General features: G+C 37.9%; 1 protein-coding gene and 1 pseudogene across 6 annotated transcripts in view; both read left to right on the top strand.

Moving 5' to 3' along the window:
- GRIK2 (glutamate ionotropic receptor kainate type subunit 2) overlaps window positions 1-20043 on the top strand; it is a 668588-nt gene that overhangs the window by 199046 nt on the left and 449499 nt on the right. The window lies entirely within an intron of this gene.
- Window positions 14163-15066, top strand: LOC123837122 (malate dehydrogenase, mitochondrial-like; annotated as a pseudogene).

The raw sequence follows: 20043 nt of genomic DNA on the forward strand, positions 1-20043 counted from the left end.
CTGAAGCTAGGCCCTTGCAGCTAGGCACTTGGGCTTTAATTCCCACTCAAGAATAGGAAACAATAGGTCAGAACAGAGCATGAATTTGAAGCTGAGATCTCCGCATAAAGCTATAAGCAATAATCTGGAAAGGCTGAATCTTCCATGGATCAGGAACTAAAATCTCTAGCTACAAGGTCACAGAAAGAAGTAAAAGGCATAATGCTGCCCAGGGCTCTGAATGGGAAACAAAACAAAACCAAACAAAGCAAGAAAGAAAGAAAGAAGAAAAAACATGTTTCTATAAGAAATCAAAATTCAAAACTTGTTTCATGTAGAGTATGATATACAAATTTCACTCTTTTCATAGTACAGGGATCTCTAAGTAGACACTGTAACATAAAAATTGATCTTAGGACAGTGAAATCCTTTGGACATCTGGCAGAAGAAAATGCAAATGCAAAACTGCTCTGAAGGAATACTTCCAGCCCAGCTGTACACAGAGTCCCATAGAGAAAAACAATTCCCAGTCAGGGTGAGCCCTACCCCCACCCCACACCATAACAAAAGTCAACCAACTTGAGAGTTAGAAATCACAAAAAATAGGACAGTCAGGATCCCTGAGAACTTGATTTAATAAGACAGTCTGAAAAAAGACTGTAACATATGAATATAGGCTTAATGATGAGAAGAATCTTGTTGTCTGTTATATATTTTTTTCCAAAGATTTTATTTATTTACTGGGGGGAGCACAAGCAGGGAGAGGGGACAGATGAAGAAGCAGACTCCCTGCTGAGCAGGGACCCCCCCCCCGCCCCACGGGCTTGATCACAGGACCCTGGGATCATGACCTGAGCTGAAGGCAGGTACTTACCCAACTGAGCCACTCGGGTGCCCCATTGTTGTCTGTTATATTTGCTGTGTATCCACTGTGCTGAGGATAATTTTAGAATTTGTTGAATGGACTAGTATATTTAAGACAAAGAGTTTCAAAGAGAAATAGAATTTATTAAAAAATAAAAAATAAGGGGCGCCTAGGTGGCTCAATCTGTTGACATCCGCCTCTTGATTTCAGCTCAGGTCATGATTTCAAGGTCGTGAGATGGAGCCCCATCATGCTCACTCAGCGGGGAGTCTGCTTGAAATTCTCTCCCTCCCTCTCCACCCATCCCCCAGCTCGTGCATGTGTGCACATTTGCGTACACTCTCTCAAAAAAATAAATACATGCATACATAAATATCTTTAAAAAACAGACAAGACAAAAAATGAACAAGCAAAATTGGAAAAAAAAGCTAAGTGTTCTAGAAATTAAAATTATAGATATCAAAATTTAAAAACATAAGATTAGGGTTATAGGGCAAATTTAAAGATAATTAAAATTTTCTTTAAACTTCCCATGCCCAAGAAAAAAAAATCTGGGGGCAATTCCCCAAATGTGGCACAAGTGAAGAAGAGACAGAAGATATGGGAAAAAAATTAAAGATATGGAGAATGAAATGACAGAATTTACCCACCTATTCATCTGAAATAGGATTTCCGGAGGGAGCTGAGAAAATGAGGAAGAAGTAATACTTAAGGAGCTAATGATTGAGAAATTTCCAGAATTAATGAAATATATTAACCCTCAGATTGAAAACCACAGTGAGTTTTGAGCACATAAGAGTCAATGTATAAATATTATAAACAAATGAATTATAACTACTTGAACAATAGATTTTAAAAGCAATATTGGAGGCTAGAAAACAAGAGAATGGTATCTTCAAAGTGCTGAGAGGAAATAATTGTCAGACTAGAATCCTAAATTAGAATTGTTAAATTGTTGATGAAAATTGAGGTTAAAATGAGGACATTTTCAGAAAAACAAATACGGCAGAGGTTTCTATGCACAGCCACTCTCTGAACTACTAAAGAATGTACTTAACAAAGGAGAAATTGAAACCAGGTAGAAAAAATGCGAGACATCATGAACAATGGTGAGCAAAGAATTAGTAAGCATATAGCAAATGTTAATAATTAGCTCTAAAAATAACTTTGGGGCAGATAAAATGAAGATGGAAATAAAATACAAGAGTATTGTCAGGGAAGATCTGTACATAAGCATTCTCAGGTCTTTGTGCTAGGGAGGAGAGTAGAAATTTCATTAATGTTCTGTTTCATTAGGCTAAATATGAATGCAACTTAAAATATAAAAGTAATCAGAATATAAATGGATACAACTTTGAAGCTGATAGAAGAACAATGGGGGAATTAAAAATTGATCAGGTCATTGATAAGAAAAAAAAGGTACAAAAAGTATAAATTAAAAGCAAAAAATACAATCTAAGCACACAAAGCTCTAGATGTCAATACCTGAAAACCAGAGAAAGCTCCCATTGGGAGCTACAAGTAGATCAAGGTGGCTGAAGAGGTGACAGGCTGAGGTGTGCAGGGGGAAAAGAATTAGGGTGTAATGCAAGATGAGGCTAGAAAGGAGATCAGGAGCCACAAAAAAATCATCTTATTTCATACCAGAAGCGGCGAAAGTGTTTTAAGAGAAGCGGAGCAGCGAGACTTACGTGCACTGGAAGATCAACGCTGCCATGTCCAACAACATAGATGGACCTTGAAGGCATTATGCTAAGTGAGATGAACCAGACAGAGAAGGACAAATCCTGTATGATCTTACTAATATGTCAAATGTAAAAAAGCAGATCTCATAGAAACAGTGTAGGATGGTAGTCACCAGAGGCTGGGGGCAGGGGAATGAGGGAAATGTTAAATGGTATAACGGCACGACTAGAACACGGATGAGTTCTGGAGATCTAATGCACAGCATAGTTATTGTAGTCAGTAATACTTATTATAAACTTCAAAGTTGCTAAGAGACCAGATCTTTAATGTTCCCACCACACACACACACACACACACACACAAATTATAATTATGTAACGTGGTAGAGGTGTTGGCTAAGGCTATTGTGGTAATCATATCATAATATATAAATGTATCATATCAAAAGTTGTACGCCTTAAACTCATACAGTGTTTTATGTCAATTATATCTCAGTAAAAAAAAAAAAAAAGGAAAGATGATTTTGCCTGCAGTGAACAGTATGAGGGAAAGACAGACTTGACACAAGAACAGCAGTTAGGCTAATGAAACTCAAATGGCATGATATAAGATGGTGGCAGTGGGAACAAAGGCAGTGACAGACTGGAGAAACAAAACTGAAAAACTGCTATGATTTAGAAAAGTGTAGGAGTGGTGAAGGGGAAGAGAAATAGATGAAAACAAGGTTTCTGGCTTGGATATTGGAGTGGTGAGGAGGGCTGAGATTCACCGAGACACTGAACAGGTAATAGTTTTAATGGTGGTGAAGTTGTCCGAAGCTTGAGAGAGCCCATGTTGGGAGTATTTGCCCTGCAGAAATTGGCAAAAGATACATTCCAGTTTGGTTTTTTATTTTTGAGTGCTAGTTTACCAGCATATAACAGATTTAGATGTTGGTGTTAGAAGTACCAATTGGACATCCAAATAGTAATGTTTAGTAAATAATAGATTGAATGTGTCTGGAGCTCAGGAGGAAAGTAGTTTGGAGACAGAAAATTTGGTCTGAGGCATTTTGGGTAACTGAGTTATTTATTTACTAACTCAATTTGTTTACATACTTGGAGAGAATATTCATAATAACCTGGATAATAACTTTTTAATATTCTTTTTTTTTAAAGATTTTTTATTTATTCATTTGAGACACAGAGATAGAGAGAGAGAGCATGAGCAGGGAGAGAGGCAGAGGGAGAGGGAGAAGCAGGCTCCCCACTGAGCCAGGAGCCTGATGTGGGGCTCGATCCCAGGACCCTGGGATCATGACCCCAGCCGAAGGCAGACGCTTAACCATTTGAGCCACCCAGGCGCCCCTAACTTTTTAATATTCTTAAGTACTTCAGAAAGGTGGACTGATTTTTGCCTGGCTTTGAAGTTTATATTGTATGTAGAACTAAATGTGCTTTTCTGTCTATATAACATACTCAGGATGCATTTGGGCATCATTCTTCATTTTTAAAACATAGTGTATTTGAAAAAGCTCTGGTTCGTTTTTCCTCAGTTTGTGCTTCTGTTTCTTATTATCTCATTTAACAAAGTTAATTCTATGACTGACTGCATCAGCTGTCAGTTTATTTTCTCTCGGGTCTAAATCCACCCTTCTTTTCCCCACTTTTGACATACTGGAGCTGGACCCTAGAGACGTTTCTCCTTTGTCAGATGACTCAATGTTAGGTTTTGTCAACAGAGGACCCTGGAGGGCAGTGTAAGCTATAGCAGAGGAAAGGGCTTCTCTTTCTAGTTCTGGTGTGACTCTTCCTCTTAGCTTGTGGGGATAGGTAGGTAAGAACCCTATGGTGCTGGCCCTTCAGGAAGTTTCTCCACTCAACTCCTGGAGACTTTCTGCAGCACCCAAACAGTTGCGGACTGACCCCAGCCCACGCCACCCAGCAGGTAGCTCCCTGTGTACCAGCTCCAGGCCACAGTGCTCCAGTGAACCCTGAAGGCAACCCAGAGGGGGGACTTTCAGTGAACCAGCTCTGAGCCAGGATACCTGGGGAAAGGTTTTGGCCATCCAGTGGGCTCCTGTCAAACCCTTCGCAACAAAGTTTGAATATTAGCTTTGTGGGAAGGGGATGGGAGAATGTAAAATTTGGCCCTTTCCTAGGTTTTCCCTGTTAGCCCTAGAGAATGAACTTTCTCTCTGAATTTGCTATTCCTGTAGTTTTTAAAGAATTGTTTTACCCCTTTTAGACATTAACTACTTTTTACGAGTTAATAGTCCTTTATACTAAAAATTTTCCTGTTTAAATTATTAGCGTAGTTTGTGTCCTTTCACTGGACCCTGACTAATAAATGGACTACAGAAGTTAATTGGAAAGCAGAAATTTTCCTAAGCAGAGAAGTAAAACATTATCCTTTTGTAGGAAACAAAGATGATGATCTGACATCTGTTAAAATAATGGTGCCTTCACATGACATTTTTGCTGACCTTCATTTTTTAAAAAATTGTACTTTCAGAATTCTTTATCAGGTTCTATATCTGACTTTTGGATGTGGCATTGATTTCAGAAGCAATGGGCGATCTTTTTTTCCAGCTAAGATGCCTTTTAATTCTTCCACATAAGTCTACATAGAGTTCATCTCTGTAACTTAGATTTTCTGTAATACAACTTAGTACTTCTCTCTCTCCTTTTATACTCTTCTAATGCTAGTCATCCTTTGTGGTATAGCTCATGCTATGGGGCCACCAATCTTTCTAGGCTTATCTACCCCTCCCCTTCTCATGCAGATCATCTGCTACTCCTTTAGGTGCCAACTCCAATCTTAAGATCCATCTCATATTCAAATTATTTAAAGATTCTTGTTTTGTTATTTTCCTGATAACTATAACCAAACATTAAATATTCCTTTCTTGAAATTCTGTGGAATTTTGCATTTCACTCATAGGGAATTTTTTTCTCCTCCTAATATTATTTTTTTCTTTTTTCTTTTAAAGATTTTATTTATTTATTTGACAGAGAGAGAGAGACAGTGAGAGAGGGAACACAAGCAGGGGGAGTGGGAGAGGGAGATGCAGGCTTCCCGCCGAGCAGAGAGCCCGATGCGGGGCTCGATCCCAGGACCCTGGGATCATGACCTGAGCCGAAGGCAGACATCTAACGACTGAGACACCCAGGCACCCAATATTTTTTTTTTCTGTACTTTAAAAAACATTTTAACAACTGATTTTGATAAGAAAGATATATAATAGATACTTGTTAAAATATAAGAAATGGATTAACAGTGAAGCAAGGAGATGGGAATGACTGTAAATTAAACATGATAAGTTACCTTAATTGAGCATTAAATTTACCTAAGAGGTCCTGGTTGGTGAACAAAAAAGGCAACATGAGATGAGCTTTGTGTTCATTTGTGTTTATTTCATATTTTTGGTCAGAGGTTGGGTTCTTTGGGAAGGAGACAAATGTATATTTGCATGTAGTAAGTTCTATAGAAAAAATAAGAGAGAAGTGGGATTGTGCAAAGAGAGAAATTTGGCTGCACTGGAGTCACAAGAAGGACTCAGCTGACCCCTCGGGGGTGCTGTGAAGCTGAGGTAAACTTCAGAGACACCCCAGGTTGGGGAGAGGTGCTGGGACCTTGTTTGCTGGCATTGATGAGGTCTTGGATGTGATGTGCCCTGAGAAAGAGATGAGAATGATATTGGGGGAGGGACTCTTCAGCAGGACTGCTCCCGGGAAGGCCAGCAGACAACCTTCCTAACAACTGAGGGAATTAACCCTTCAGTCTTGAAAAGGGATCTGGGAGGCACAGGACAGAATTGCTAATATCTCATATTTTTTGCTTTTCATAGACAAGAACTATATCACCTCTCTTTAGTAGGAAGAACTGAACTTTGCAGAATTGTCCATCAATAAATTTGTAGATCAAAGCAAAACCATACGCATGACCCTGGGGTGTGGTATGGAGGGAAGATTAAAACATGGTGTCAGTATTTACCAGCAGTTAGTGTCTAAATGGAAGACCCCCCCCCCAAAAAAAAAGTTTAAAAAAGGAAACTGTATAAATGAAAAGAGAATATAAGTAACAGTTTGATGCAACAGTAGAACAGATGCCACAAGGAATTATATTACATGATTAATTGCCAAATGAGCCATGTTAAATCTATGCTGGAACAAATAAAAATAAATTACCAAATTAATGATACAGGCAATAGTTGTTGCAAGAGTTTAGTTGGCGTGGAAAGTAAGGAAAACTGAGCAGTGGGAAATAAGGCTGAAATGCTTCCAAAGAAGGAATTTAAACTATTTCTTCCCAAATTCTATGAGTGTTTGAAGGTGTTGACAAAAGGATCAGGAAAACTTGGTAAGAACTTTTTGGGAGTGGTAGCAATGGATTAGAGTAAGAAGAGACTGGAGGAATGTCGGGCCCTGATAGACAATTTCCAGAGTCTAGGTGAGGTGGCAGGGGTGATGATGGAAGGAAGCAACCTCCTCTATAAAGATATCTCTAACTCTCTGCTCCATGCCGATTCCTCCCCCTCGTATCTACCACAGGCCTCACTTCTTTACACATTTTGGTCTCTGATAATTTGCTATCGTGTAGTCAGCATAAAAATAATAATTAAGAGTTGTATAATTATTTCTATTTTACAGATTGCTTTCACTGCTCATCTGAGTCCTCCAAGCATACAAGGAGCTGGGCAGGACAGGAATTTTTATCATCATTTTTAGATATGAAAGCAAAAGCCCAGTTGCATAATGTTATTATTCCCTTATTATAACTTCTTCAAGCTACAGAGTTTATTTCTATCCTTATAGAACCTAGAATAGTGCCTTGAATATGAAAAGCAGTCAACAAATTTTAATGGGATGAGGGGGAGCTTATATTTGAGCTCAATCTCATAAAATTAGGTGTTATAGATTATGCTGCCAACAGGAGACTCCAAGTAATATTAGAGTTGACTTTTTCATTTTTTTCTTCTGAATGAGCAAGATTTAGTTTTTGAATAGATGACAGCTTCATATGTTACTGTAGGTGTAATATCATATTTGGGGGACCTTTGTCTCATGCTATTGAAAAATGTTACAGAATTTTCCGATGGAATGTGTTATAAGTATTTCTCTAAAATGAATATACCCCCAGTGAAAAATGTATGTATATTTGGACATACCAACATAACCTGAACCAAATCACAGGGAAAAAAAATATATAGAAGAGTAAAATGATGAGGTGCTGGGTGTTGGATAACACATTAAGTTCACAATTTTTGATAATCACAGTAGGTGATTTTCTTCATTCAGTATGTCATTACTTGTGTTGAATCACAGACCTGTACCTCTGAAACAAATAATACATTGTATGTTAAAAAAAAAAAAAGATAGTAGGAAGGGAAAAATGAAGGGGGAGAACGGAGGGGGAGACAAACCATGAGAGACTATGGACTCTGAGAAACAAACTGAGAGTTCTAGAGGGGAGGGGGGAGGGGGGATTGGTTAGCCCGGTGATGGGTATTAAGGAGGGCACGTACTGAATGGAGCACTGGGTGTTTTACGAAAACAATGAATCGTGGATCACTGCATTGAAAACTGATGATGTATTGTATGGTGATTAACATAACATAATAAAATAAAATTTAAAGGGGCGCCTTGGTGGCTCAGATGGTTAAGTGTCTGCCTTCGGCTCGGGTCCTGATCCTGGGGTCCTGGGATCAAGCCCCACATCGGGCTCCTGGCTCGGTGGGAAGCCTGCTTCTCCCTCTCCCTCTGCCTCTCCCCCTGCTTATGCTCTCTCTCTCTCTGTATCTCTGTATCTCAAATGAATAAATAAAATCTTTAAAAAAATAAATAAAATTTAAAAAAGAAAAAAAAGATACCTTGAAAAGGGAAAGTTTTCCATAATAATTTAGTATATAATAGAAGCCGCATTAAAATGTAGAAACAAATACTGGAATGAACTCTAATGTTCCAGTTTTCCCAGTAATTTTTTTTTTTAATGATGCGAAAGTTGAAGGGGGCTTGAGTAGATGATCTCTGAATTTTCTTTCAGATATTAAATATGTTTATTCAATTTTTGTCTAGTATTTAATGTGTAACTGTTACTGGAGACACAACAGAGAATTAAAAAGACATTTGTGCTCCTGGATCTTATATACCACTATCATGTATTTGACAGGTTGTTGTATCACAACTTGGAGTAGATAGAGCTTGTATCACACAAAAAGCATGTTTATTTCAAAGAAAGCAGAACTAAAAAAAAAATTGACCTGAGGTTGTAAAATATAGCCTATGTTTGAGGAAAAGTTAGTAATGTATTTTACTTGGGCACTAGTGGAATTTTTAGTGTCAGAAACCATGTGAGAAAAGAGTTTCAATAAAGATATGACAAAATCCAATTCCAAAGAGATCTTAAGGAGGAAGAAAACAGCAAACTGATTATCAGTTGGTCCTTGGTGACTTCCAAGTAAAATTCAAAGCCAGATTGAAGGAATTTATGGTGTGGGTGGGTGGTAATAAAGTAGAGGCAGTGACTATGGGTAATGTTTAAAGAAATATTTGTAGTTTAAAAACATGGGTAAAGGTAGATAGGGTGGTGAATTACAGGGAATAAGAATTGGAGGAATGTTTTTATGTTGATTTTAAGGGAGAACAGAGAACATTAGTAGACAAGCACATGGGAATAACTTTGGGCAGGGTAATGAAGTCTGGAAGCTATTGGATCAGGGCAGAGTTGGGTGATTAAGCTTGAAGAACATAGAAGTGAAAGAAGGAGGGAAGTATAGATACAGAGAAACTTCAAGTTGAATATTCAGACTTTCCAAAATCCTGAAAAGTTTGTAATGGTTACTTTAAAGAACATGATGGGGAGTCAAAAACATGGAAACAAAAGGGAAAAAGAAAGGAAGCTCAAGAGAGTGAGAAGATAAGCCACAGACTGAGAGAAAATATTTACAAAAGACACATCTGATAAAGGACTGTTCCCAAAATATAAAAAGAACTCTTAAAACTTAACAATAAGAAAACAACTAGATTTAAAAAGGTGTCAAAGACTTTAACGGATACCTCACCAAAGAAAATATGCAGCTGTCAAGTATGAAACGTTCTTTCACATAATATATCATCAGAGAAATGCAAATTAAAACAACAATGAGGTATCACAACATACTGATTAGAATGGCCAAAATCCAGAACATTGACAGTACCAAATGCTGGTGACGATGTGGAACAGTGGAAACTCAGATTCATTGCTGATGGAAATGCAAAAGGTACAGCCACTTTGAAAGACAGTTTGATGGTTTCTTACAGAACTCAACATACTCTTAGTACATAATCCAGCGTTCACACTCCCTGGTATTTACCCAAAGAGGTTGAGAATTTATGTCTACACAAAAACTTGCACTTGGATAATTATAGCAGCCTTATTCATAATTGTCACAGCTTGGAAGCAACCAAGATGCCCTTCAGTAGGTACAATAAATGTACAATAAACCATGGTACATCTGGACAATGGAATATTTGTCAGTGTTAAAAAGAAATGGCCTATCAAGCCATGAAAAGACATGGAGGCAACTCAAATATCTATTTACTAAATGACAGAAGCCAATCTGAAAAGCCTACATACAGTTTCATTTCAATTATATGACATTCTGGAACGGGCAAAACTATGACAGCAAAAATATACTGGTTTTCAGGGGTGGGGGGCAGGGAAGGATAAGTAGGTGCAACACAGGATTTTTAGAAGCAGTGAACATATTCTGTATGATATTGTAATGATGGATTTATGTCATTACACATTTGTTCAAACTCTTGTACAACCAAAAGTGAATACTAATGTGAATGATGGACTTTGAGTGATTTTGATGTGTCAGTGAAGGCTTATCAATTATAAAAAAAAGTGCCACTCTGGTAAGGGATGTTAATAATGGGAGAGGCTGTGCATGTATGGGGACAGGAGGGATATGGAAGATATCTGTACCTTCCTTTCAAATTTGCTGTGAACCTAAAACTGCTCTAAAAGTAGTTTTTAAATATAATGACAAAATAATAATAGTAGGCACTCAGTAAATGAATGTTCTTTAAAAAAAAAAAAAAACTGGGCGCCTGGGTGGCTCAGATGGTTAAGCGTCTGCCTTCGGCTCAGGTCATGATCCCAGGGTCCTGGGATCGAGTCCCACATCGGGCTCCCTGCTCCTTGGGAGCCTGTTTCTCCCTCTGCTTCTCTCTCTCTCTCTGTCTCTCGTGAATAAATAAATAAAATCTTTAAAAAAAAATTAAATTAAAATAAATAAATAAATAAATAAATAAAAACTAGGAGGAAGGAAGGAAAAGAGAGAGGGAGAAGGGAGAGAGAAGAGAGGTGGGAGATGGAGGAAAGATAGAAGGCAAGAAGTCAGGAGATTGGGAGGGTGATGGTCCAGGTCAAAGGTAAGCAAACTTTTTCTGTAAAGAGCCAGGGAGTAAATATTGTAGAATTTGAGTGCCATGAACCCTGCTGCAATTATCTCACTCTGCTTTGTAGCACAAAAACAGTTTTAGACAATATATAAGCCAATGGGTTTTATTTTGTTCCAATAAAACTTTATTTACAAAACTAGGTGGCTGGTCAGATTTGACCTAAGGGACTAGTTTGCTGACACCTGATCCAGATGATGCCAGAATCTATTTGGTTAGAGATAAACGAAACTAGCGTGGCTTTATGACATTCCTAAATGTAAGAACAGGCATTATGTACACACACACACAGACATATACATATGCATATGTATATATGTAAATATTTATATGTATGTGTGTATATATTTTCATACATATATACACATACCAGAAGTCATCCAAAATCTCTAACTTCTTGAACGTAAGATCAGCCTGTCACAGACCCAATTTTTCTGGGCCTTATGTTCTCTTGGTCATTTCTGGTTTTGATTTTTTGTTTCTACTGATATTTTCCTCTGTGTTTTGCACCCCTCTCTACCTCTGCCCCAGGGTTAGCCTAACTATGATTTACAACTTCTTGTCCTTATTTCCCCATACCTCGACTCCAAACCACAAATATAAAAATGTTGTATGGAACACTACATTTCTTTTACTAAAGGTATGTGGATCTCCAAGAGTCATCACTTCATGAATTATGTAGCAAACAACTTCAAACTTTACACTGATTTTTAGACATTCACATTCTTACAAGGCTTTTCAGTCATCACGTCACCAGGAGATTCTCAGGTCAGTGGTTAACTGACCCACACAGAATTAGCTTTTAAACTGGTGTTTATTTTTCTGTCTGTGTCCTTTTCTTTTTCCCACTCCCAGGCAAAATAACTGAATGAATAGTGTGTCATAGAGAGAGATTCAGTTATCTTTTTCATTATTTTCATTTCTACCAACACCCTTCTTCTAGAAACTCACCTTTTTACCTAAGAGGCCTAATTTGTTCTAAGCAATATCAGTTTTGTTTTTTGGGTTTTTTTTTTTTTTTTCCACTAGGGTCTGGATTGCTAGATCATCTCATTTATGTCACTCTGTGTGATTTCAACTCTGTATGGTTGGTATTGTCCTTTCCACTTAAAGAGATGACAGAAAGAATTGAGGAGGGTCAAGAGATACAGTCAAAATGAAGAGCAAAAGCAGGTTCTTTAGGAATGAGTGAGGTGATTTAGAATTCAGTGTCTTTGGGAGGTGGACTTGATAATATTCTAGGTTAAGATGAGAGATAATTAATAACACCTGATTCACCTTCTACCACCTTCCCATAAAAGTAATCAGAGAAACCCTTGAATAGAGGCAATGTTTTAACTACATGGGGAGATAGGAACAATAATTAAGGCTGTTCTAGATCCCAGGAGACATTTCTTTAATAAAAATGCAGGTGATCCCTGAGATAGTATAGCCAAAGTGAATAACTAAAAAAAAATGTCTTTATGTAAGTTTGAACAAATCCCTATCTGCACTTTCATGTTGACTTCAGTATATGTAAAAAAGACAATGGTTGGATCACTATCATTTAAGCCGGCCAGTAGTAAATCCTGAATCAGAATATTAGCCCATTGGAATGTAAACCACACGAGCAAAGATTTTTCTTACAGTGCTCTATTCCCTGACACTAAGTAGATCCTGCATCCTAATTTATTGAATTATTTAATTTAGAGCATCCTCAATTCTCAAACAATTGTGAGTTATTGGTATCTATTTTGTTAGAAGCGTCAGGAAGCATTCTAAGTTAGCTTCCAGTCTCAGAGTGAGTTTGGTTTCTGCATGATTTCCATGCATGTCCTGTATGCTGTCCCCTTGGCAATCATTATAGCAAGGGTTTTCCATATCATAGCAAGGATTTTCTTTGTTTTTAGTATGAATTGTTAAAGAGCTTTTCGATAGAGCATTGAAGTAAAACCAAGATGTCACTGGGGCCACTTGACCCTTCCCAGTCCTTTGACGATCCTTTGGCAGTGGTGAGGTTGGCATTTTACCCAATCACCTGTGGCTGTAATTGTTTCCTCTGAATTCTTCAATCTCAGTAAGCACTTGCAGCTGTTTTCACATCCCTCAAAATATGAAACAAAGTCTCTACTCCTTGATTTCCCCAAATACCATCCACCCAAAGACATGAAGTAGGACAGAACTTATGAGTGGTTGTATGGCTAGAACACACGTAGTAACTTTTAAATTCAATTGAATACTAAACCTATCTAGTTTCAAAAGTTATTTGGACAATGCTCTTTTTTTCTCCTCCACATTTTCACTTTTTTCCTCCTGTTTGTATGACATCAACCTGGCTTGTTGCTGGACTTCCCAGTCACTGTAAACCCCCTCTATAACTCTTCTTCCTAGTTCACTTGTCCCTGTCTCCAACCTGCTTTACTCCTTCTTAAGCAGAACAGTATGTCTTTCCTTTGTCTCAACATATCCTTGGGGCAACAAAGTTCAGTGTTTAAGTGTGTGAGCTCTGGACTGAGCCCTCATTGGTACTCACCCTCCTCTGCTTTTTATTAGCTATGTGGCCCTAGGAAATTTACTTAACTTTTCTGCGTCCTGATTTCATTTCTTACGTGTTTTTGCAGGAATACAATGAATTGATAAACATAAAGCATCTAGAAAAGTATAGTATGGTAGAAAGTTCTCATTAAATGTTAGTTATTAGTATTATCTTGCTTCAAGGGTTCTCATCCTAAAAGAAAAAAAAGGAAGAAAAGAAAACATTTTAAAAAGTACCCTATCATTGTTTCACTAAACAGAGATAAATATACTCACCACAAGGAATTCAGTAGTCAACATTAAAGTAAAATTATTTCTTCCCGGCTAAAGAAAACAAATTGTAGTTCTTTACTCTAAAACTAGAAGCCATCATACCCTAATTTTGATCATTTGTTTTTCTCTCCAACTATGGAAAGTGATCATCCTACTTTTATTTTTTATGGTGAGTTCACTTTTTTAGATATGCTATGGTATAATTGTGTAGCCTCACTTTTGTTGTAAAAATGTAGCTTCCAGGATTTTGGTGATAACTGAACAGAATAATGATTCCTTTTGCAATTCTTCTAACAATGATTAAGACACCAGACGATACCTCTTAGGCAGAAATTGTTTCATGCTTTTTCTCATTTAAAAAAATTGAATGATATGGGGTGTCACGTGCCAGCTGCCAGCTCCTTTGCCTGCAGTTCCGCTCCCCGCCCGCTCCAACTATGTTCTCCGCCCTCGCCCGCCCTGCCCGCGCCGCTCTCCTCTCCGCCGCAGCTTCAGCACCTCGGCCCAGAACAATGCGAACGTAGCGGTGCTAGGGGCTTCGGGAGGAATCGGGCAGCCCTTTGCACTTCTTCTCCTCAAGAGCAGTCCCTCGGTGAGCCGCCTGACCCTCTACGATACTGCTCATACGCCCGGAGTGGCCGCAGATCTGAGCCACATCCAGACCAGAGCAACGGTGAAAGGCTACCTCGGACCTGAGCAGCTGCCGCATTGCCTGAAAGGCTGCGATGTGGTGGTTATTCCAGCAGGAGTCCCGAGAAAACCAGGCATGACCTGGGATGACCTGTTCAACACCAATGCCTCCACTGTGGCCACCCTGTCTGCTGCCTGCGCCCAGCATTGCCCCGAGGCCGTCATCATTTCCAATCCGGTGAACTCCACCATCCCAATTGCAACGGAAGTTTTCAAGAAACACAGGTCTACAACCCCAATAAAATCTTCGGGGTGATGACCCTGGACATTGTCAGAGCCAACACTTTCATTGCGGAACTGAAGGGTTTGGATCCCACTCGAGTCAATGTTCCTGTCATTGGTGGCCATGCTGGGAAGACCATCATCCCCCTGATCTCGCAGTGCACTGCCCAGGTGGACCTTCCCCAGGACCAGCTAACAGCCATGACTGGGCGGATCCAGGAGGCCGGCACCGAGGTGGTGAAGGCCAACACTGGAGCAGCCTCAGCCACCCTGTCCATGGCGTGCGCTGGAACCCAGTTTGTCTTCTCCCTTGTGGGTGCGATGAACGGAAAGGAAGGAGTTGTGGAGTCTTCCTTTGTTAAGTCCCCAGAAGCAGACTGTGCCTATTTCTCCACCCTGTTACTGAGCTGAAGGCCTCCATCAAGAAGGGAGAGGAGTTCGTGAAGAACATGAAATGAGAGGGGCAGCCAACAAATAGTCCCTTTCCCTAACTTATGAAGGCATCATGTCCCTGTAAAGCCATCTCCTTCCCCCTGTGTTTGAGTTGCGTTAACCACGAGTGTCATATTAGTGTCGCCATCCCTTCCAAATCACCGGTCTGTCTGTGGGCGCATCAATAAAAGCAGGCTTTGATTTTCAAAAAAAAAAAAAAAGAAAAAGAAAAAATTGAATGATATGGATTCTCAGAGGGGGAGATTCAATGAATGATAGATTTTTTTAGAGATGGAATATAACTTTGGATAATACAGTATATCTCCCTACATTTTGACAATGAAGACTTTGTGCCCATTTAGTTAGATGACTTGAAGAGAGTCTTGTGTCTCAATGTCAGGATTGGAGCCAAGCAACTCTAAATACTACTATTCCTGCACTCTTCCATGTTGGTGTTAGCATAACTCTAGAATAAAATTCAACATCAGTAGTGTTTTGAATCAGCATAGAAAAAACAATTGTTTTCATACTTCTTTCAAGGTGAATGGTCAACAATAATGTGGATTCATCACTTATTTGAATGTTAAGTGAGTCACACCACATTGGTTTAAGCCCTAATCAAAGAAGATTATCTTTAAGGGTAAGATAGACATCTTTGTATCTCCTATATTCTCTTTTATTTTCTTATACTAGGATCTTACACAGCTCTCAGTCTACTTCTTGTTGAAAACAGTCTACTGTTGCATTCATTTATGTAATATATTCCAAAGTATTTTAATATATTAACTTCTTTTTAGTCAGCATATCAGACACAATCCCTGGTTTTGAAGACCTTAACCAGTCAACTGAAAATAATGGGTGTGAAATGGACACAAGAGGGCAAATAATCAACAAGTACATCATCAGTGTCAACTGAACAGAAATTTCTGCTCTCAGAAATTTCATAAATTCGAATGTGTTCACGTCAAGCCAAGGTGAATAGAGTAGTTGGCTTGGCTGGCTTAATGATAGCTAACAGGTGAATATTTTGTTAAAGGTTTGAAGGAGGTGGTTAGGAGTTTGTGCTTCTGGATAAGACATGGTCTTGTAGATCATTCTAAGGGTGGAGAATAGCATAACCTCAATTTTGGCAAGCTGGGTTTTTGGTTGGGATATTGAAGTTCACATGAGGAGAAAGAATTATTGAATTTTAGGGGTGAACTGATATGGGGGCTGGAACTGTTTGTGGAGGAACTTAAAAACCATACTCAGCAAAGTCTGCATTTAATTTTATGATTTAATATGCTTTGCTTTTTACTCTCTTTTAGCAAGACCTTCCTTCATAAACTGAAAATAACTCATGAATGAATTATAACCAGTATCTCTTCATGTTTTAGAAGCTCCATGAATTTATAATGAGTTCTATTCTTTGTATTCTCTGTTTGAGTGATGAAAGGGTCAGAAGCACAATTTATAGGTTAAATGATATTAGAGAACTATGCATTGTATGACATATTTCATTAAAGCAGAGGCTATGAGCTGGGTCTTTAACAACTAGGAATTTCACACATCTGACCAGCAATCTTGTTCATAATTACTTTTATAATTGCTAAAAATAAGAAAAAAAAGAACTGGGTGCATGCATTTTCTTTAAATTTTTACACCTGTAGTTTCTATTCAGATTGGATTTTAGGTGTAAGGAGATACTATGTCATATAAAATATAAAGTGTAATGATTACTTCTGTAATGCTTTAATGCTTATATAAAGTATAAGTTTGTCTATATGTGTTCTGAAAGTATACAGTATCATAGTAGCAATGTACTAAAATTAGAATTGAAATTCTTTTAAGGATTTATCTTTGTTAGGAGTAGAAAAGGATATTTACAAATGATTCTAAGAAAATTAAAAAGCAGATTGTATCCCTTGCTTCTCATTAAAAGGTTAATTGTTCCCATTTGAAAACTTGGCTTAAAATCTCCCTGCTCATAAAATATATAAGTATTTAAAGTAAAAATGTAATGTAATATGTAATGTGCAATTATAATATGATAAGAGAGGCATGTATATGGATATATCCAATGGATGATATTAGTAACTAACAGTAAGTCAGTTTTTAAGATTTTTATTTATATTTTTGAGACAGAGAGAGAGAGCACAAGCAGGGGGAGCGGCAGGCAGAAAGAGAGGGAGAAGCAGGCTCCCCACTGAGCAGGGAGCCCCATGGGGGACTCGATCCCAGGACCCTGGGATTATGACCTGAGCCGAAGGCAGAGGCTCAACTGACTGAGCCACCCAGGTGCCCCATAACAATAAGTCAGTTTAAAAAAACAATCCAGACATCTTTCCATTTGCCCTTCTGGATCCATGAGATTTCATGGGAGCCTAGTTTAGTATACACAAAACTGTGATGGAAATAAAGAACAAGGCAAGACAATGTATAATTAAGTGATAAATGGCACTGCCTGAAGTGCTGTTAGAGTTTAGCAGAAGTACATATCGCCTTTAAGAAACATAGAGATTTTCCAGATTTTGTAACACTCATTTTATTCATTTTAATCAATGGCCAAAAGGAAGTTTCAGACCCAAGAATGATAAACTGCTATTTGAAGGGCCATTCGAAGATAAGAAAACTGGTAAATTATCCACATAATGATAGTTTAAAAAGCCAATAATTTATTTAAATATGTAATGACCTATTTGATGATGAACACTTTTTTCTGCTCTTTACTAAACAAGATAATGATATTTTAATTTCTTTATGGTAATACATAACACTTAAAAAAATCATATTGAATAGCTTCCTTTTTTAGATACAGTTAAATGTACTAAGTCCTCAAAACAGTGGGTGGCTTGAGCCTTGAGATTTAAAGCAGGCCTACAAATCTGTAGAAATAACAACAACAAGATAGTGAAATGAGGGGGTTCACAATTGTTAATAATTTTTCAAATTTTATGTAATTACTGGATGAAACAATCCCATTGATTTATACCTTCCCCTTTTCATTGGATACCATTCTATGAGAGATAAATTGTCACTATTTACATTTTTTACTGAATTCCTGTTTTCTGCTACCTCTCAACAAAATACATGCAGTGTGGCTGAAATACAGTGGAAAGGTTTGATGCTTCTATACATAAGACCTGAATCCTCCCTGTATCACCTTCCTGCTGTGGTCATTACCAAGTACTTTGCAGTCTTCAGTTCTTGTATTCCCATCCCTTTCCCTTCCTTCCATCCTCCTTCCCTCCCTCCCTTCATTCCTCCGTTCCTTCTATCTTTCCTTCATTTTCCTTTCAATCCATAGAGGGAAAGTGTCTAAAAATGACAACAATAGCAACAACAAGAAATCAAATCTTAAATACTTGCGCTCTAAATTGCTAAAAGTTGGGTATGATTTTAAAAATATTTAAACTCAATTTTTGGCTTTTTATGCAAATATTTAAGTGTCCTATAGGTCCAAAGTGACTAAATACCTTCTGTGATTACCTTGGTTTAAGCTAAATCAGTGTTATTTCTTCCTAACCTTTTCTTCCAAGCTTGAATAAAAGTCATAGAAAATGGTTTTATAGAAAGTATCTGATTAGCATAATAATTTCATAGGGTAGAAATATAATGATTGGATTATTTCAAATACATAACCTATTTCTAGAAAGTAGAGCCCACTTCCTGTTCTTGGATAAGATAATAATTTTCTAGTGGATGTGGCATGAATAGAAAAGGCAGTAGGCTGACAGAAATCCACAGTTATGATTTCTGCTGTTCAGTGCAAGGTCAATGGTTAATTAAGTCACCATCGGTGGAAATTTGATCATGGATGAGGTCTTCAACTTTGCCTGTATTACTGAGCTCTCACTAGATGACTCAGCTATGTCATTATATTAACTTTGCTTCCTCCAGATAGGTACATGATTCAGACTAGATTGACAGGGGATTTAGGTTGTGATGCTGTAATATTACTTTCTAGATACCATCACGCATTTCAGAAAACACACATTTGCCTGTGAACGAGGATTTAATTTTAAAGGTTTTGTCATGCAAATTAACTACATAATGTTATGATGGTTTAGATTGGCTAGGATCTTATGGGTGCCTTTATTCACTGACTCATTAAATAATTCATTCATCCATTTCCACAAATACTCATGGAGTATCTCCGGTGTGCTAAGTGCTGTGTTGGGTACTGGAGTTAAGAAGGAGATGATAAAGAACAGCATGAGCCTTGACATCACCTGAGTCCTTCAAACTCCTCAGTTCACCGCAAGGTTAACTGAAGCCCAGAACACTTAACTGACTTTCTTAAAGTTCAGTTAGTTAATGGCCAAGCCAGGACTAGAATCTCAGTCTCTAAACTACCACCCTGCTTGGCACTTACCGTAACTATGAAGCTTTTTAATTTTTTTCCCTATAAATTCACATAAGCATGGTGTAGTATGATTGAGCATCATAGATTTGTATCAGCACTTAAATATATATAAGTTAAACAACAGATGCCAAAGAAAACTCAGGTGGATTTAGATGCGGGTAGTGTATATCACAGCCCAAGAAAAGTTTTTCCACTTTAGAGCAAGAATATCTTTGTCTAGATTTGTATCTTTACATTTGTGTACATTTATATCTTCATTCTGTGAATTTGTCCATAAATAACCCTCTCTCTCTTTCCTCTAAAGTGTACTTTATGCCACATTTTCTGTGTTACAAGCAGGTATGTGAGAAGGAAAACAAATGGCACTTTTACTCACATTACAACTATGGGATATTTGTTGTCCTCTGACAAAAGCTAAATACATATTCATGGAATCCTACAAATGTAGTGGAAATTCCATCTTTGTCTCTAGGCTGCCTTCAACTAGGTCACACGATGCAGTTAGGGATATATATTGGTTCTTATATGTCTACTGGGAGAAATCCATTTCTGGAGGTTGGGCTGGGAAACAGTTTAGGTTGTGGTTTATGTATATTTATAGTGCTTACATG

Source organism: Mirounga angustirostris, unplaced genomic scaffold, assembly GCF_029215605.1.
Source record: "Mirounga angustirostris isolate CCGP_5_RB_7025 unplaced genomic scaffold, mMirAng1.0.hap1 SCAF_8, whole genome shotgun sequence".
NCBI lineage: Eukaryota > Metazoa > Chordata > Mammalia > Carnivora > Phocidae > Mirounga > Mirounga angustirostris.